This window comes from Mauremys mutica, chromosome 3 (genome assembly GCF_020497125.1).
Source record: "Mauremys mutica isolate MM-2020 ecotype Southern chromosome 3, ASM2049712v1, whole genome shotgun sequence".
NCBI classification, from domain to species: domain Eukaryota; kingdom Metazoa; phylum Chordata; order Testudines; family Geoemydidae; genus Mauremys; species Mauremys mutica.
In genome coordinates this window covers 162444135-162450134 of record NC_059074.1, presented here as the reverse complement: position 1 = coordinate 162450134, position 6000 = coordinate 162444135, and positions in this window count along the sequence as shown.

Here is a 6000-nt window from a genome sequence, read left to right as displayed (position 1 = left end):
AATCATTGTTTGTCTTTGCAATCTTCATTTCATTTTCACCTTGTTTTTCTTGATCACCCTTTTATTTTAGTGGTCTCTCTCTCTCTTGCCACAGTGGCCCTATAATTTATATGTTTTGTACAGTCTCCTCTTGTCTTTCATTGTGCCCTGTATTTCTATGGCTACCTGCATTGTTTTCTTCACTTCTCCTAAAGTGTATTTATTTCTCAGTAGTATACATACTTGGTTGGGCTACCTGCAACTTGCCTTAACATATTCCCCATTTCTCTTTAGTGTTTCTGACTCTCTTCAGTTTCCCACCATGTTCTGGTCAGCTGTGCATATGTTTTGTGACAATCTGCACACAAATGCCTTACTTTTTTTTTCCTTTTTCATAGAATCTCAGGGTTGGAAGGGACCTCAGGAGGTCATCTAGTCCAACCCCCTGAGTCCCCCTAAGACTCACTCAGGCCTCTACATTTATCCTTTCAACCACATCTTCTGGATTAGTTAATGCAAGATTGAGGATTTCATTTGTCCTTCCTTCTTGCTTGTTTCGTCCTCCGATTGCATTCTGGTTTATGTAGATTGTGAGCTTTCTGGGCAGGGACTGTCCTCTTTGTTATGTGTCTGTACTATACCTAGGACAATTGGGCCCTAATCCTTTATGGGGGTTCCTAGGTGCTATCATATTACAAATAACAATAGAGAGTCCTGCTCTCTTACCTCTTTGACTCTCACATTGTACCTCTCAAGTCTAGCCAACATGCAGCTATAATGTCATCTGCTTTACCTCTCAATCATTCACATCACCCCTTTCATAGAATCTCGGTGTTGGGATTCTCTCCAGCACCTTTTCCACTCAGCTTATCCAGAACACCTAGTCTAGTTCTGGGAGAACACTTCATCCAGTTCTCTGGAATCCAAAAGCTCAGCTGAACTCCAGCTCATCACTTGGATTACTTTATTAGGCATATAAATGCTCTATGTCCATGCTGGCCAAGCCCAGATGCTAGGGGTTTAGGTACAGGGTGATACCACAAATCCAAACCGTTTCATAAACTACACTGTTTATATACAGTTTTTGCTAGCTACTTATATCTACACTTCTTGAATCTTATTGGTCTGGACATCATATGGATCTTGTAAGGATCAATTGCTTTGCAAATCGTGTACGGACTAATTGCTTATATCCTCATCTTATCTACATTTCAAACTTATAATTTCAGGGTCTTTCCACTTATTTCAACTATCCGGAAAAAACAGTCTTCAGCACACAGCCTCTCATGCCCTTGTTTACGGTTTAAGCTATATGCCAAGCAAGATCTATGCCTATACTGTGCACTGGCTTTTCATCTTGTGTGTCATGTTCAAAACTCACATCTTCACCTTCAAGACTTTGGACAGGTTCACTCCAAGCTACATCTCCCCTCTAGTTGCCCCCTGCTCTTGAGCTCTAGCATTTTGCTCAGCTGGTTTAGGTCACCTGAACACATCACCTTCATCACCCATGGAGAACTTCATGTCCTTTCTTAGCTGACCTCAATTTCTGGGACAGCTCCTTTACCCCATGCAACCTCTCTCTTCTCCTTCAAATCCCTCCTCAAAACTCACCTCTTCCAGTTAGCTTTCTTTGCTGACTTCCACACTGTCCCCAAATTTTAATAGAGTAAGCTGTTTTTCAAAAACATCTAGAGGCTGTAACTAGATATTTACGTAACAGTAAGTACATCTCGTGATCTTTGTTTGTTGCAATCATCTTTCTCTCATGCCCTTTTACCCACCTTTTGTTTATTGTCACCACTTGCTTTGCTAACTTTGATTTAGACTGTAAGATCCTCTAGGCAGAGACCTGTCATTTCCATTTGTCTTTGAAATTCCTTGTGCATTAAAGCACTGTACAAATACAGTGCAATGCAAAGAAGCAGGTATGTACCCTGTCCACAAATGTGCTGCCTGCCCTGCTTCTTATTTAGTATGTTCCAATTTATATCTGACTAGTTAAGATCTAGCGATACTATCCTCCTGTTGTCAAAGGCCTTTCTAATTTAACTTAATGAGACAGCTAAAAAACACAATCATAACTGCCTTTTTTAACCTATGAATGTTACAAGTAACATCTTGGATTACGATAAACGAAAGAAATTAAAGAATTTTTTTTCAGATTGTTTACTCTTGCACGACAGTACTTTATGTATAGTCAATTTTACACTCTGCTGAACAGTCAGTTTCCTATATATTTATGTGGCTCTTTCAAACAGCCAAAGAGGACAGAAAAAGCATTTATAAAAAAGAAAAATCAGCCCACATTAGGTTACATCTTTAGTTGTCTGACCACTGTATTATCATGAGTGTAATTAGTCCATTTGGAGTGAATTTGGGACAAGGGTATGTACAAGGAGGTACAACCCCAGGCATCACTGTGGGGTACTATTCATTCATTTCAATGGCAGTCCTTTAAAAACTGAAAGCTGTAGCTCACTCTGGATCAGAAACAACTTCAAAACCACAACACAGTTGCCTATGGAGTATGGCATGGAGCCATGTGCCACCTTTGGGAAGGACATCTTTCACAGCTCTGTTTCTTTGTAACCTTATTGCCATTGAAAGGTAATAACAAATGCTATGAAATGGGCAGAACAAACAGCAACCAGACCATGCCATTCCAGGGGCTATATTGTGCCATTCATTTTTCAGCAGAACTTCTCATTGAATTCAATGAGAAAGGAATTCCGGTTTGAAAAAAAGAAAAGATTACTAGCATTGTGGCCTCTGTCATTAATTTGTGTGTTTTTCAATGCTGGTATAAATGGAAACAGGTGAATTTATCATAAATGTTAATTGTGGGTTCAGAAATGTTTTACATTATTTCTTAACACCATTCACTTTCTGCACGTCTCTTAGTTATTTATAACCAAGACATTATGCAAGCAGTTGCACACACTGGCTCAGACATCATGCAGAGTGTATTATGTCCTGCTAGGGTTAAATTTGTAGTGAGCGGCAGGTGCCCATCGAATCTACAAAATTCCTTGATTGATTTTTCATACAAAATTTCCATGGAGAATAAATTTTATCTAAGATGTAGTTGGGCTTCTTTTGAGGAATTTCTAATTTGTGGGCTGCATACTACTAAGGTTTACAGTCGGGAATTGAGGAACACAGTCATTCTGTTTTGAATATACTTCAAGGAGTTTTCAGATTGACCTTGAATAATATATATCCCATCCAACTCAATGTCCTTTTGGGGGGATAATTAAAGGTGTATCGGCATTTTAGGACCAGGGCACACAATTCTATCTTCCTAGTTATTTCTAATTCACTCATCACCATCTTATCATTAGATTTTTGTAACAGAGGAAGTGTTAGAAATAACCTTGTTATGAAACTTTGCAAGTACACTTTTGATACAATTGCTATATTACTAATATTTTATGCATGCCATTTTTGTCCCAATTAATAACACAGATGAAGAACAAAATCATTTGTTTTAACAGCATCATATAAAACCATTTGGGTAAATATAATTAATGCTCTTGTATGAAATACCTTTTACTCAGTTATTGATGACTCTCTATAGCCACCGAGTAAGTCAAATTACAATGTATTATAGAAGCAATAGGTTCCTTCAATCTTTGGTATTATTGTTCTATAAGAACCACCTAGGACCATTAAGAAGCTGCCACAGATACAGCAAAAAAGCCATAAGTCATCTAGGTGTTAACCATATTAAATATCTTCTATAATTCTGGGACATCCTGTTTACTTACTAACCTAAAAATTAGATCTAGAATCATGGGATTATTGTCAGGAAATTTGTAAATGAAATCTACAGAAAGTCTAAAAGAATGACCATATGAAATGAATCAAAACGCTGCTTTGGCTGCCTGTGAATTTTTATATATATATAGTTTTATAGGAAACTTCACTCATCCATATTTGTCTTTTACAAAGCATTATGAATTGAGGACTACAACTCGATAAAATTTATATTTTGTCATCTGGTTTGACTGGTGAAATTGTGTTATTGAGAAGGATTCTGAGATCACATTAGCCAGAAAAGAGTAATGCACTAACCCACTGGAAGAACAATACATGTTCTTATCTACACAGGCAGGCAATCAATTTTCTAGTGCCTATATCAATATAGGCTAGAAGTCCACTATTGGCAGATCAGGTGGATGAGGTCCTGATACTGGCTTTACCAGCAATGATTACCATGGTAAAACTGGTGGACTAAAAAAACCAAAACAACCAAACAACCCAGTAGTTCCCTTAATATCACTATGAGTGAATTCTGTAATAAGAAATGTACACACACTACATATACTCTATTTTAACATTAAAATCTGAGGAAATACATCGTTTTAACACCTTGTACACAATAAAAACAAGCACTGGAAACAAGGAGGCAGACCCTCAGCTAGGACTTCAATGGAGCTATAACCATTTACACCAGCTAGGAATCTAGCACAGGAAGTAGTAGGCTTCTCATAGGAGAGCTTATTCCCACTGGATTTCCAGTCTAGTTTTGCAGACACAACCAGGCCTCCTGAGTGTTTGCTATTTGGGGAAGGGTTAATGAAAGGGGTGGGACACCTCCCCCTTGATGAACAAATTCCTGTGCAGAGGCACAAGTCCTGTATGCCACTTAAGTCTCACTGAAGTCCAAGGCTGCAATGCTGGCCCCATTGAAGTCAATGGCAAAACTCCCATTGACTCCTTGGGGCCAAGATTTCACTCCATGACTTTGGTGGCGCAGAGCCTTGTGCTGGTTCTCTGCACAGGGTAAAATTTCACCCTTGCAGCCCAGGCAGTCCCATGGTGCTGACCCAACCTGTTCCCGGTGCAATTTTCTTGGGCTACTCCCGAGGACATAAAGGAAACAGCAGAGAGACTGGGGAAGCAGCCTGGTATCGGGATGCTATGAAAGCCTTGGGGAAAGGCACATTTAGCACCGCAATTTTGACCTAAAAGAGTATTTGATTAGGTGAAAAATATTAATTCACATTCAGTATGCAGGTTGATATGAACACACAAATAACTGCATACACCACATTAACAGTGGCTGCACATTTATTGCAGTAAGGAAATGCAAACGATATATACAGTAATGTTATCATACAATTGTAGGTATACATGGCAGAAAAAAGCTATTAATGATAGCCCTAATTCTTCATTGTGTTCTGCCAGTTACATGCCATTGTAACCCCATTATAGTCATAAGACAGGTATAAGAATGGAAAATCAGGACCTGAACCCCTCACAGATCGGATAAGATTTAATGAACCAAACGGAATTTCTAAACTTCTAAGGGATGCTGATCACTAATTTAGGCAATTTTCAAATGATCAGAGTAAAGAATTGCCCTGTGTGTAATTTGAATAGCAGAGCTGTGTGAACTATTCAACTCAACCCACAAAAGTATTTGGAATTAGCACTGGTTCAATTTTGAACTGAATCTGTGAAACAGCAGTGATTAACTTGAATTTTTTTTTCACGTTTATGAACTGTTCATAGATTTCTTTTCTTTTTTGGCTCTGTGTCAATATCCATTAACTTTTTTAGGCCATTGATTGTGCAGTTCAAATTTGAAACTGACTCACTGAGGTGATATGGGCATGTCACACGGTGGAAGTTGCCTAGCGCCTGATTTCAATACTGCCATGAGACTTGTAGAATCATTTACATCTGTGCAAAATAACTGTAACATGGGTGTAAAATGCTACCAAATAATTCCCTGCTCACAGAGATGATGGCAGTTTACACCTAATTTACACTTACTTTCCTCAGGTGTAAATGACTACACAAGCTGCAAAGAAGTGGAAAATTTGGCCCATGGCATTTCTCCAGTGTCCTTGATTAGCTGGTCTTATTCCAAGTGATCAAAATGGCAGCTTGGCTTTATAGCCACTTACATTTGGCTGTTTATGCTTTGTCTACACGAGGAAGTTTTTAAACTGATTTAGTTAAACCAGTGGAAACCACCGTGAAGGTATTCCAGTTTGTGTGTGTCTTATT